General features: G+C 37.4%; 1 protein-coding gene across 2 annotated transcripts in view; it reads left to right on the forward strand.

Moving 5' to 3' along the window:
* THSD4 (thrombospondin type 1 domain containing 4) overlaps window positions 1-15,544 on the forward strand; it is a 572,998-nt gene that overhangs the window by 12,636 nt on the left and 544,818 nt on the right. The gene's annotated exons all lie outside the window — the stretch shown is intronic.

Consider the following 15,544-nt stretch of genomic DNA (forward strand, 5'->3'; position numbering starts at 1 on the left):
CAGGGAAATAAGGACCCGGCCCTCTTTTTCCTCCTCCCCTCCATCTTCTGCTGGTGACTCCCTAAACCTGAATCCAACCAAAGGACAGAAGCCAGAAAAATCCCTTAATGCAGTGCTCAAAGGCCAGCCTCCTGGGCGACAGGTCTGGGTGGAGAACGGTGGACAGAGCATCTGGAGGGACAAACGGACAGTAGCAAGCATGCTTCCCTTCAGGCTCTGTGTGTTTCATAGTAAAGGAATTACTCACTGTTGCCTAAACAAGCCCAGTGCTGTCCTGCAACAGAGCCGTTGTGTGATTAATATTTCCTGAGAAACAGATGCATGATATGACTTTGGGAGGGTCCCTAAAATCCCTTTCTCCTACCTGGGAACTCCTTATGTCTACAGGTAATGAAATGCAGATACTTCTGAGAGGACTGATAGGTCAGTCATTTGTATCTAACTGTGACTGAGTTGGTTGGAACCTTTCCTAGAGGGGCTTTTCAGAGGTGAAGTCCAGGAGAGAAGGGGGGCAAGAAAAGAGTATGTGTACAGATTTGCCTAGATATGCACCTTCTTGGGAGAAGTTCTTGGTGTTCTTGTCTGATTAGTCTAATTTATCTTAGGTCTGTGGATTATGTTCTGACTTTGTCTTTCTGGGCCAGATGTGAACCTGTATTGTGTTGTGTCCCGCATCAGGGTGTCAGCTCCATGAAGGTGGGATCTTACCTGTCTTGTTCACTCCCCAATTTCCACCTCCTGGAATACAGCCTGGCCTGTTGTAGGTGCTCAATAAAATACTTGTTGAAAGACTGACTGAATGAATGGAAAACCTGGCCAAGATCTAAGCATCATTTTGTTGGAGTCACTTGGCAATTTACACCCCTTTTACTCTACTGCATCATCCCCATTCATGATTTCAAGAGTCAGAGAGGACAGCTATGATAGATTGAATGTTTGTGTCCTCCCTGCCCCCCAGGTTGGTGTGTTGAAACCTAAACCCCTATGTGATGGTATTTGGAGGTGGGTCCTTTGGAAGGTGATTAGGTGATGGAATGGGGTCCTCATGAATAGGATTAGTGCCCTTGTTAGCATTATGGGAAAGCTTGCTGCCCCACCATGTGAGGACACAAGGAGAAGTCTGCACCCCAGACTTCGGCACTGTGCTGGCACTCTGACCTCGGACTTCTAGCCTTCAGAACTGTGAGAAATCAATTTCTGTTGTTTATAAGCCACTCAGTCTATGATATTCTGTTTTAGCAGCTCAAACGGACTAAGACAAAAATCGGCACTGAGAAGTGGTGGTGCTGCTATAACAAATACCTAAAACGTGGAAGTGGCATTGGAATTGGGTAATGGGTAGAGGCTGGAGGAGTTTTGAAGTGCATGCTAGAAAAAGCCTATGTTGCCATGAATGGACTTTTAAAGGCGATTCGGGTGAGAGCTGAGAAAGGAAAGAGGGGAGCTCAATCTTCCTAGAGAATACCTATGTAATCCCGAATTAAATATTGGTAGAAATATGGAGGTTAAAGGCCATTCTGATGGGGTCTCAGATGGAAATGAGGAACATATTATTGGAAACTGGAGGAAAGGCCATGCTTGTTATAAAGTGGCAAAGAACTTGGCTTGTTCCTGTTCTGGTATTTTGTGGCAGGTAGAACTTGCAAGCAATGAAATTAGACATTTAGCCAAAGCAATTTCTAAGCAAACCGTTGAAGGAGTGGCCTGGTTTCTTTTGACTCCTCATAGTAAAAAGTGAGAAGAGAAAAATGACTTAAAGATGGAACTGTTAACTGGAAAGGAAGCAGAACACAGAACTTAAAGATTTTGGAAAATCTTTAGCGGATCCGTATTGAAAAGAATGAGAAACCCTGTCCAGGAAAGGATACTACGGGTGTGGTCGAGAGACCGTTTGATAAGGCGATTAGTCAGTTATCTTGACAGATGCCAGGAGCTATTGTCCAGGACAGTGGAAGAATGCAAAGGGGGCTGCGGTGCCTTCCAGATCTGGCTCGGCTCTGCATCACCTTGCTTGGTGGTTTCCACTCCCCACACTCACTCCGAGCTCCTCAGCTGCGCCAGGAGCTGCTCCAGTGGCCCAGGGAAGGGTGTGGGCTGTGCCCAGCAGAGCCTTGGGGGCATGACTGCCTCCACCCAGATTTCAAAGGACAAGGCTTGAGCCCAGGTCCCAGGACCCCAACCTTGGAGAACCACAGTGGGGGCAGGGCAGCCTGGAGCTTTGGGGCCCCAACCCGTGCAGGTAGGACCATGGGTCCAGTGAGCCTGGAAGGCAGAGCACGGAGCCAAAGAGGATTATTCTTAAGCCTTTATGGAATTTCCCCGAATGGGATTTGGACTTTCTTCTTTCCGCTTTCTCCCGTTTGGAATGGGAATGTCTCTCTTGTGCCTGTCTTACCACTGTATTTTGGAAGCACATAACATGTTTGATGGCACATATTCACAGCTGGAGAGCAATTTGCTTCAGGATGAATCATACGTTGAGTCTCATCTATATCTGATTTAGATGACATTTAGATGAGACTCTGGGCCTAGAGTTTAATAATGATGCTGGAACCAGTTAAGAATTTCAGGGTTATTGGGATGGAATGAATGTATTTTGCTTGCAAGAAGGGTGTGAATTATGGGGGCCCAGGGATGGAATGCTATAGACCAAATGTGTCCCTGCAAATTCATTTGTTGAAACTTAATCCCCAGTGTGATGATATTTGGAGGTGGAGCCTTTGGGAGGTGATTAGGTCATGAGGGGATAAATGCCCTTATAAAAAGGGTCCCAGAGGGATCTCTAACCTCCTCTGCTATGTGAGGACACAGGGAGAACATTGCTGTCAGTGAACCAGGAAACAGGTTCTCCCCAGACACCAAATCCACAGGCCCCTTAATCTTGGACATCCCAGACTCCAAAATTGTGAAAAATAAATTTAAGTTTTCCATAAACCACACAGTCTATAGTATTTTTGTTATAGCAGCTGGATCAGACTAAGACAACTGTCTATTATTATGTTGTATTATTTATTAGTGTTCAGAGTTAATCAGGGTTGTTAATCCTAATAGTTGAATCAATCTACCAGTGTTCTTTTTTTTTTGCTGTTATTCAAATAGACCATCATACCTGAAAATGTTTTATAAATGGTCAATTTACTTTGCTGTTTCTCTTAATTTTTCAAGTTAGCCTGAATATAAATGTAGCCTGAATGAAAGGTTCACAGAAAGGTATTGCCTCCATATTTCTTTCTTTTTCTTTTTTTTTTTTTTAATGATGTTTATTCTCTTTACCAAGCTGTACCATAATGTGCTTGGTAAGCCTCCATATTTCTTAAAGAAAGTATCTGTTCTGAGAAATTTTAAAAAATGATTTATGAATTACTTTAGAATGTTGAATTTAAAAATTGAGCAAAAAGTTTCACGTCTTGATGTATGGTTCCTCCTTGTCAAAATATTAAAAACTTTGCAGTAGAAAGTTAGATTTAAAAAATTATTTTTTCAAAATAATGTATAGATTCCTTTACTTGGAAAAAATGCATTTTAGGACAGTTCTTCAATATAATTATATGCATTTTAGCTGCCAGGATCATTGTCATTGTCATTCACCCCAGAGAAGAAAAGACTCAGTGCTTTCTTGGGTGGTGAATTTCTTCTTGACGTTTTAGTGGAGCTCTGTGGAGCTGTGACTGTCATCCTGCCTGGCTATACCCCCAAAATCCTGGAGCGCAAGCAGTACTGGCAATAGTAGCATCCATGTATTTCTGCAACATAAGAAATAAGGAGATACTTATTAAAACAGGGGTTGGAAATGTTTTTCTATAAATGGCCAGTTGTGACTATTCTAGGCTTTCTGGGCTACAAAGTCTCTGCCGCAACTAGTCAGCTCAGCATTTGTAGTACAAAAGCAGCAATAGATAACATGTAAATAAATGTACATGGCTGTGTTACAATGAAACTTTCTTTACAAAAAACTGGATTTGCCTCATGGCCTGCCATTTGCTAGCCACTGCTCTAAAGTCGGGTAGAGAGAGGTTAGCTGTAATTACTGTATATGTGTTTTGAAGTTGGAAATTGTCTCCTCCTGGGACCTTAAAGAACACAAAGGATTTGAGAAAAACAAAAAGTATATTTTTTCATTAAAACATAAGAATTATGATTGCTATCCAATTGTTTTCATTACTTAGATAAATCATAATTGAATTCCTGCTGACTGTTTTGTGGCAAGATCCACTCTCAATCTGTAGTAGAGAGCAGCAGCAAGAATTAGAAAGCCATTTATGGTAAATTCTTAAGGGACAGCATTACTGATTTGTGCATACTGTAGTTTAGTATGCGTATGAAAACTACCCTCTAAAAGACATCTCTTTTTCTTTCTCATTTATTATAGCATGTCCAACTTTAGCATATGGAAGCATTTCTACAGTGTAAGTTATTCTGAGGAAAAGACATAATTTGTAAATGCTGTCAAGTAAACTATGCATTTCTAAATGCTGCTTGGGTGACTGGATACATCTCTGTAAAAACTGTCCCATAATAGTGCAGGAAAAGAGGACTCGGGTGCAGAGTGTAAGTAGCTCGTTTGAGATCTTTCTAACCAGAAGTCTTTCTCTCTCTTCTGCAACATGGATGGCATCAGAAAGGATTGCTCAACCTCTGTTCTTGGTAGTTATTAATGACACGTGGCAAATGATTTCATTTAAAAAACTCCCTGTGGCTTCATTTGCTGATAAGGTAAGAGCAAGAGCAAAAAAAACTTGACCAAGACTTTAATAAAAACCATGTGTTATTAGTACGGGAAAATACGTAGATTGCAGAAAGCTTTAAAGTTAACGAAACTGTTCTGTCTGCTCGACAGACATTCATTGAGCAAGTTGCTTTATAAGTCATAATGTGTATGGTCAACATAATCTATTTAGGAAAGAATCGTGAAACATTGTATTTTATTCCCACAAATGGAAAAACATACATGTACTTTAATCACAACTGCTTAACTTGTTTTTTCTTTTTAAGTTTACTTTTTAATTAAAAATATGCATGTTTATTAAAGAGAATTTAGAAAACAATGAAAAACAATGAAGAAGGAAATAAAAACTCACTCCTAGGGCCACCAGCCAAAGAGAAGTGCTCTTCAATCTGTTTTTTATAGAAACTTTAAAACAAGCAAACAAACTAAAAAAAACCCAGACACACTACAGAATGAAGAAAGGGTGAAGTAAAATATTTGTTTTGCTAACGATTAGCAAGCCACAGTGTGAATAGCAGGGGACCTTGTAATGGGTTTAGAGCCTACTATTACTGTGTGCAGCTATTGACTTCAAATTGCCTCTTGACAATGTCCTACAACTGGATATTGAACAGAAAGCCTGTAGAAGGACAAAAAGAAGTTTTAGGTAACATAAAATTTTTCATATTATTGCTCCTGTATTCAAGAAGGGAGAAAACAGTAATGTTTCCAGAAGAAAATATATGAAAATATCCTGATGATTTGAGGTAGGCAAGGATTTCTTAAACAACACACCAAAAGAACTAACCATAAAAGAACTGGACTTCATTGAAATTGAGGACTTTTGTTTATCAAAATACACCATAAAGAGTGAAAAGATAAGCCATAGACAGGGTGAAGATATTCACAATTATATATTTGACAAAAGATTCATACACAGATTGTATAAAGAAATTACTAATCATTAAGAAAAAGTTAAGCAATTCAATTTTAAAATGGGCAAAAGACTTGCAAAGACACTTCATGTAAGAGGGTATTCTAATGGTCAGTAAGCATATGAAAAGATGCTCAATGAAAATCATTAATTAAGTAAATCATTAGTCCCTAGGGAAATACAAGTTAAAATGAGACACCACCAGAATGGCTAAAATGAACAACACTGACAGTACCAAGTGCTGATGAAGATATGGAGCAACAGGAACTTTCATACATTGCTGGTGGGAGGTTAAATAGTAAACCCCTTTGGCAGCATATCTTAAAGCTAAACATAGGCTTTTTTTTTAACAACCTCGCTATTCTACTCCTAAGTATTTTAATATTAACCCAAGAGTGATGACTGCATGCCTCACCAAAAAACACACATTAAAAACGTTCATAGAAGTTTATTTACAATAACTTAAAATTGGAAATAATCCAAAAGTCTATCAGCAAGAGAATGGATAAATAAATTATAATATGTCCATACAAGATAACATTAAACAACAATTAAAAATTAGATGTCTGTTTCCAGCCAAGATGGACCAACAGGGATCGGATTTACTCTCCCATCTAGAATAAGAGCAAAATGGCCAAGATAGAGCAACAGGGACCAGATTTCCCCTAATCCTCTGACCTGAAACAACCAAAAGAAAATAAAACCAAACACATATATAAAACAGTGTTTTTCAAAACACTGGACATCAAGCAACAAAAGACAGTGATCCTTCAGAGATAAGAAACAAATGAGTTGAATGTGAAAATTTCCCCAGCTAACTGCTGTGGAAATGGGAATACAGGCAGAACCTTTTGGCTTCCTTGAGTTAAGGAGATGGACTTGACAGTCCAGCAAGGTCAAGGTGGAGAGAGTCTGCAGGGCAGAGTACCAGAGAGGAGAGAACTACACAAAGGGAAGACTGCAAGAGGTCTGCAGGACTTTCTCCTCAAGGATACAGTGCTGCACTGATCAACACATGTGTGAGGAAACAGCCTGAGGCCAGAAGAGAATTTTCAGACAGGATTAAAGGGAACAATGTCTGGTACTCACGCAGGAACAGGAACAGTGACTCTTCCCAGCAGCCAGGCTTTATAAACTCATAATCCAGGAGGCATTGGAGAAAATACTCAGGAAGCTCTTGCCTTGGTACTGCATTGCTCTGGACATGACAAACAAGTCATCAAAGCACTACTGAAAGGGTCAAACTGTTTCTAAATAACTTAGCTATCCTAGCACAAGTCTCAAGAATATAGGAATATGAAAATATCCAGCACCCAACAAGGTAAATTTTACCAACAAGGTAAAATTCAAGATGCCTGGCATTTAGTCAAAGATTACCAGGCATGCACAGAAGCAGAAAAACATTAGCATTATTCTCCATAATGAGGAGAACAGTCAATCAATTGAAACCAACTCAGAATGACACAGATGTTAGAATTTGAAAACAAGGATATTAAAAGTTATTAAAACTGTATTCCATATATTAAAAAGTTAAGTAGCGGCTTGGAAAATATAAAAAACACCCATGTCAAAGTTCTTGAGATGAAAATGAAAAATACACTGGATGGGATTAATGGAAGATTAGACAGTGCAGAAGAAAAGAGAACTTGAAGATATAGCAATAGAAACTTTCCAAAAAGAATCTAAAAAAGATGAGAAGTATCAGTGACATCCGGAACAACTTCAGGTGACTTTTTATATGTACAATTGAAGTACCAAAAGGAGAAGAGGTGGTGGGGGGAGGGGGGTGACAGAAAAATATTTTTTAAAATATTAGGAAATGTTCCAAATTTGACTAAGACTATGAACCCAAGAATATCAATGAACTCCAAGCACTAGAAACATGAAGAAAATGGCACCCTTACACCATTATCAAACTGCTAAAATTTAGTGATAAAGAGAAAAATTTTAAAGCCCTTAGGGGAAAAAACATTATATCCACAGAAACAAAGATAAAGATGATAACAGATTCCTTGTCTGCTGTCACTCATGCAAGTGAAGCAATATCTTTAAAGTACTGAAAGAATACAACTGTCAACCTAGAATTCTATACCCAGAAAAAACAACTTTCAAAAAATGAAAGTAAAGATATGTTCAAACATAAATGCTGTACCACACCTGTACCACAAAAATTGTTAAAGGAAATTCTTTAGGCAGAAGGATAATGATATCAGATAGAAATATAGACCTATACACACAATGAGATGAACCAGAAATAATAACTGCATGGATAAATATATAAGGTTTTGAAAATTATTTAAATCTCTTTTAAAGATTGACTCCTTAAATGAAAACAATATAATGTGTTGTGGAGTTTATAACATATGTATAAGTAAAATGTATGGCAACAATAGTGTAAATGCCAGAAGAGGATAAATGGAAGTATAGTATTGTAAGGTTCTTATAATATATGTAAAACTGTATCATATTACTTGAAGGTAGACTGTGATAAGTTAAAGATGTATACTATAAACCTTGAAGTAACAACTCAAGAAACACAACAAAGAATTTTAGCTCAGAAGGAAATAAAATAGTGTCATAAAAATACTCCAATAATTCAAAAGAAGGCAGAAATAGAAGGAAAAGAGATGGGACAACTAGAAAACAAATAGCAAGATGATAGACTTAAATATAATTATATTAATAATCACAGAAGCACCTCAACTAAAAGACAGAGATTGACAGGTTGGATATAAAAAAACAAGACACTCAACTGTATGCTGTTTACAGGAAACACACTTCAACATAAAGACACAAATTAGGTTAAAAGTAAAAGGATGGAAAAAGATATATACCATGTTAACACTAGTCAATAGAAAGCTGGAGAGACTCTATTAATATCAGATACAGTAGATTTCAGAGCAAAGAGTATTACCAAGGATAAAAAAAAGTCATTTCATAGTGCTAAAGGGGTCAATTCATCAGAGCACATAACAATCCTAAACATTTATGTACCTCATAATAGAGCTTCAAATTACTGAAGCAAAATCTAATATAGCTGCAAGGAGAAACAGAAAAGTCCACAATTACTGTCTGAGATTTTAATACCGCTTTCCTAATACTGGTAGAGCACATAGACAGAAAAATCAGTAAGAATGGAGAAGATTTGACTATGACCATCAATCAGCTTGAGCAAATGGACATTTGTAGGACATTCCCCCAAACAAAATCTGATATGTATTCTTTTCAGGTGCATGAAGAACACTTACTAAGATAGATCATATTTGGGGCCATAAAGCAAGTCTCAATAGACAGGATTCAAGTCACTGACAGTTTATTCTCTGATCACTGTGGAATTAATTTAGCAATCAGTAAAAAAGATACCTGGAGAATTCCTAAATATTTGGAAATGAAATAAAACACTTCTAAATAATCCATGGGTCAAAGAAGAGGTGAAAGAGAAATTAGAAAGTACTTTGACGTGAATGAAATTGAAAACAAAATATCAGAAATTGTGGGATGCTGCTAAAACAGCATGCAGGGGGAAATTTATATAACTAAATACCTATAAAGACAAAAATGGTCTCAAATCAGTGACCTCAGCTTCCACTGAGGAAGCAACTAAAAAAAGAATGATTAAACTCAAAGTAAGAAGAAAGGAAATAAGAAAGATCAAAGCAGAAATCTATAAGGTAGAAACAGAAAAACCATAAAGGAAACCATTTATTCCAAAAGTTGGTTCTTTGAAAAGATCAATAAAATGGATAAATCTTGAACCAGAATCATCAGGGATAAAAAAATGAAGACACAAATTGTCATTATCAGGAGACAGGCTGGTAACATCACCATAGATTCTGTAGATATTAATAGGATAATAAGGGAATATTATTAATACTTTATTCTTATAAATTCAACAACTTAAATGAAAAAGACAAATCATTTGAAAGATACAGACTGCCAAAGCTCACTCAAAAAGAAATAGATAATCTGAATATTCCTATATTTATTAAAGAAATGGAATTTGTAGTTTAAAACCTTCCTGCAAAGAAAACTCCCGGTCCTTATGGCTTTACTAATGAATTCTTACAAGCATTTAAGGATGAAATAATACTAATTTTACAGAAGCTCTTCCAGAAAATGGAAGAAAAAGAAAACTTCCCAACTCATTCTATGAGAACAGCACTACATACCAAAGCCAAATAAAGATGTTACAAGATAAGAAAACTATAGGCGATTATTCATCATGAACAGAGATACAAAAGCTCTAAATAAAATTTTAGCAAATTAAATCCAACATTATAAGAAATGATAATACATCATGAATAAGTGGGCTTCATTCCAGGCATAAGAGTTTGGTTCAACATTTAAAAATGAATTGATATATTTCATCATATTAACAAACTAAAAAAGAAAAACCATGTGGCTACCTCATTAAATGCAGAAAAGTTCTGACAAAATCTGACATCCATTCCTGATAAAAGCTCTCGGCAAAGTAGGAATAAAAAGAAACTTGCTATAACCTGATAAAGGACATCTACTAAAAACCTATAGCTAACCATACTTAATGGTGAAAGACTGAATGCTTTCCTTCTAAGACGGAGAAAAAGACAGCAGTGTTTTCTCTCACCACTTCTACATTGTACTGGAAGTTCTAACCAATACTGTCAGGAAATGAAAAGAAATAAAATGTATCCGAATTGGAAAGGAAGAAGTAAAATTGTCTTTATTTTCAGACAGCAAAATTGTCTGTAGAAAATCTGATGAAATCTAAAAAAGACTATTAGAATAAGTGAGTTTAAGTAAGTTATTGGATATAAGGTCAATATGCAAAGAATCAATTGTATTTCTGTCAACTGCCAATGAGTAATAGAAAATTAAGTCAAAAAGAATATCATTTACAGCAGCATGAAAAATATGAAATACCTAGGGGTAAATTTGACAAAAGATGTGAAAGACCTATACACTTATAACTATAAAACATTATTGAGAGAAATTAAAGAAGACTTAAATAAATGGAGAAATATACTATGTTTATGAGTAAGAAACTCAATATATTAAGATAACCATTCTCTCTAAATTGATATATAGATTTAACACAATTCCAATAGAATTCCCAGCAGACTTTTTGCAAAAATTAACAAACTCATTAAAAAACTTTTATGAAATGCAGGGGACCTAGAATAGCCAAAACAAATTTCAAAAATAAAGAACAAAATTCCAGGAGTTACACTACCTAATATTTGCATTATTATGAAACTATAGTAATAAAGATATCATGTTATTGGCATCAAGGTAGATAAATAGTGGAACAGAATATAGATCCACAAATATATGGACAACTGAATTGTGGAAAAAGTGCGATGGTAATTCAGTGGAAAAAGGGTAATCTTTCAATAAATAATCCTGGGACAGTTGGATATACACGTGCAAAAGAGTGAACATCAATGCATACCGTGTACAATATGCAAAAATTAACTCGAAATTGATCATAAATCTAAATGTAGAAGCTAAATCCTTAAACCTCCTAGAAGGAAACAAGGGAGAAAATACTTGTGACTGGACTAGACAGAGATTTTATTTTTTAGACACAACATCAAACTCATGACCTATAAAAGAAAGAGTTGATTGATTAAATTTTATCAAAAATCCTAACTTCTGTTTTAGAACACTCTTAAGAGAATGAAAAGGCAAGCCACAGACTGAGAGAAAATATTTACAAATCATATATTGATAAAGGACTTGTATCCAGAATGTATAAGGAACACTCAAAACCCAATAATGAGGAAAAACAACCTGATACAAGAGTAAGCAAAAGATTTGAAATGACGCTTCACCAAAGAAGGTACATGGTTGGCAAATAAGCTCAGGAAAAGCTTTCAACATCATTAGTCATTAGGGAAATACACATTAAAACTACGATGAGATATGGCTACACACCTACTAGAGTAGCTTAAATTTAAAAGACTGATTGAAAAAAAATAAAATAAAATAAAAGACTGATTGTACCAAGTGCTGATGGCGACGTGGAGGAGCTGCCCCCCTCTTAGGCTGTTGGTGGGACTATAAAAATGGTAAACTATTCTGGAAGACAGTTTGGCAGTTAAAAAAAATTACACATATACCTATCATATGATCCAGCATTTACCCAAGAGAAAAGGAAATATATATCCACACACAGACCTGTACATGAATATTCATAGCAGCTTTATTTGCCATAAACTGGAAACAACCCAAATGTCCATCAACAGGTGAGTGGATGAACAAACTGTTGTCTATCCACACAAAGAAATACTACTCAGCAATAAAAAGAAAGGAACTATTGATACCTGCCACAACATGGATGAATCTCAAAATAATTATGCTGAGTGGAAGAATCTATACAAAAAAGTGGACTCTATTAATCCATTTATATAAACTTCTAGGAAATGTAAACAAATCTATAATGATGGAAAGAATATCTGTGTTTGTGGGGGATGGAGAAGGGGAGGAAGGGGAGATGACCAAGGGGTACAAAGACACCTTTGGGGCGATGGATATGTGCATTATCTTGATGATGGTGATGGTTTCATGGGTGAATACGTATGAGCAATCTTATCCAATTGTACACTTAAAATATGTATAATTTATTGTGTGTCAGTTATACCTCAATAAAGTTGTTAAAGATAAACTACTCGTATAAGCAACAACTGAATAAATTTCACATGAATTCATTCAGTGAATTCACTGAATACATTTTTCTTATTGACTCTAAGAAACTAGACACAGAATACCTACAGTATGAGTCCATTTGTATTTAGTTCAAGAACAGACAAAGCTAATATGTGGTGAAAATAAAATCAGAATAATTGATACCTATGAGGGGTGGGGGTGGTATTGACTAGTAAGAGGCATGAGGAAACCTTACAGGATGTTGGAAATACTCTTGATCTTGACCTAGGTGCTGGTTTTTTAGGTCCTAAAAGTGTAAGGAGTCATACATTTAGAATGAGAATACTTTATGCACTTCATGTGTATTGTGCCTCAGTAAAGAAAAGGAGAAAGAAGACCATGCAGTGCATTAAATGCCAGTACTGAAATGGCAATGAAAGTCTTTGGAGCAGTGTGGGATTGTCCTTTCAGAGTTACCAGGAAACAAAGATGCTCTTCAAAAAACAGCATAAGGCGCATTCTCATTAGTGAGTGTCCAGCCACAGAACCCTTGCAGAATTGGAAGCTGACTCTAAAGCGGGCACTGTGTCTTTTCCAGCTGGTATTTGTCAGACCTTCTGTTTCTAATGGCATAAATATAACTGACTGCTTCTGAAAAATTAAGAGTATTTCTACTCATGAGAAATGAAGAAATTAAAGTAAAAGGACCTTATTAAGAACTGGGAAGAATGTTAATGTTCATTAATTCATGCTGTGCCGAATCTCTTGGATTCAAATCCAGCAGCCGAGAAGTCAAATTGGCTTCTATTACTAATGGAGCAGCAAGCTTTGGATCGTATGTTCGGGAAAGCCCTTGACAATGTGGCAGAAAGAGAACATCTTCAGCTTTTATTTGGGACATAATGGGGCATTCCTGGGCTCTTAGCCTTTTTCTGGTTTAGGGCCAGGATTCCCTACCAGATCTCTAATTTTTTTCTGAGTGTGCTATTTGCCCATGGGTAGATGGCACAAAGTGGAACACAGAATAAACCACTCTGCCTGGAACCCAGTTTTCACGTTGGCCAGTGCTTGCTGACTTCCTCAACAGCAGACCGGGTCTGCCTTCCCAGCCCCTTAGGACTTCTTTGCCTTCTCCAACCTTGGCTGACTTAACTTGCATTGGGTTTTCATCCTCCCAGCCTTGTGGTATCTACCAGGTCTCTCCTATGGAGAAGGAGTCTTGGTCCCATTTATGTTGATGTCTACTGCCCGTGGCCGGCGCCAGGAAAACAGGAAGGAAGTCACAGCCATCCCCTTCCCAACATGGAGCCTCTGCCTTTGTTAATCCTCTGCTCTGCTTCAGATCCCTCCTTCTCTAGATTGTGAAAGGAGTTCTTATCTTGTGGGAAAGCTCTAAATCAAGAAATGAAACATGAAAGACCTAGATAAACTTGGGTCACGTATTCTATTTGTAGAAGTCTGTGAAGATGCTGAGGGACCATCAGAGGAAGCAGACACTGGGGTAATGTAAGCTGGGAAAACTGAGGCAACCAGCCCACATTTTTAATGGCAAAAATGATATCCATTGAGTTTTTTTTTTTTTTAAGATTTACTTATTTATTTTATTTATTTTTGGCTGCGTCAGGTCTTAGTTGCGGCACGCAAGATCTTTGTTGTGGTGCGTGGGCTTCTCTCTAGTTGTGGTGGGCAGGCTACAGGGCACGTGGGCTCTGTAGTTGTGGCGCGCGGGTTCCAGAGCGCGTGGACTCTGTAGTTTGCGGCACGTGGGCTAGAGTTGAGGCGGGCAAACTCAGTAGTTGTGGCGTGCGGGCTTAGTTGCCCCGCGGCATGTGGGATCTTAGTTCCCTGACCAGTAATCGAACCTGTGTCCCCTGCATTGTAAGGTGGATTCTTTACCACTGGACCACCAGGGAAGTCCCTCCGTTGAGTTTTGAGTGTTCCTTCCCTATGACACCCTCTGGCCTGTTTTCTTTAAAAAACTACTTTTGGTATTTAATTCGTACTAAGTTCAGGGGCAAAAAAACCCTTTATTTTTCTACACCGTGAATATTTCTTTTGTTCTAAGTGATTTTCCTGCTTCAAACAAACACACACAACCCAGTTTATAAATTCCTTCCTTTGGAAGTTTGTAGTTCCATTTGTAACAGTATTTAAAAATAAATACATTATAAATTTGTTATTATTGTCTGAACAAACTCAGCACCCGTATCTCACATGTGATCTTACTACAAACAAGCAGAGTTCTACAGAATAGATTTTTTGTGTGTTTTGACCCTAACAAAGTGACTTTGAGACTATAAATAGTTATAAGAAAAAATGACTATTTTATGTACTTTAATTTTTTTCTTGAGATTTCCATTCCCTCCCACACTTATACATACAAAACTCAAACCATAAAAAGGTGTGTTTAAAATAACTTCTAAATTCCCCACTATGTTATGTTTCCAGGCCAGATTACAGTTAAAACAAACTTTTGACAGACAGAATAACTTATCACTTAGGCCACAAATCTTGGTCTTTGGAAGAGAAAATGAATAGTACAGTCTTAAGGCCACTGTCCTTGTGTGTATGTTAGTGGCCCCCCTTCTCCTCCAAATGATGATGTTACCCGATTCTTGACGATGGAGGAATTTGGCAAGTGGAGTCTTCACATGCCAGCCAGCTTCCATTCCCTCCACTTCTTGGGTAGTTTGGAGAAGTCGAGAAGTCAATGCCCTTTTGTTCCTAATTTTATTCTGTTTGTATTGCTTCTCATATCTTTGATGCACGTTTTTACGTATGGCCGAGTTCATCTTGTTTCCATTAACTCATCAAACACTTACTAAGTGCCTACTATGTGAATTTGGACTCTGCAGCCAGACTGCTGAGTTGATACCTGGCTCTGCTGCTTACTAATTCTGGACCTTGGGCAAGGTCCTGTGCCTCAGTTTCGTCTTCTGTAAAATGCGGATGATAATAGTACTTATTGTATAGGTTGTTCTGAGGATTACGTGAGTTGTATATAAAGCGCATAGGATGTTGTTGGACCCAGTAAGTCGTATGTAAGTGTCGCCGTCATTGTTTGCTGTTGTTGTGATGGCAGATGCCAGCTTTGAGCTACATGCTATGTACCCAAACAGGCTGCTTCTCAAGGAGCTTCCCTTCTAATGTCATAAGCAGTATTTCTACCCAAGCCTGATGTATCTAGACCAGAGTTTCTCAGCCTCGGCACTATTGGTATTTTGGGCTGGATAATTCTTTGCTTTGGGACTGTTCTGTGCACTGTTAAAAGTTTAGCA

This window comes from Physeter macrocephalus, chromosome 11, assembly GCF_002837175.3.
Source record: "Physeter macrocephalus isolate SW-GA chromosome 11, ASM283717v5, whole genome shotgun sequence".
NCBI classification, from domain to species: Eukaryota; Metazoa; Chordata; class Mammalia; order Artiodactyla; family Physeteridae; genus Physeter; species Physeter macrocephalus.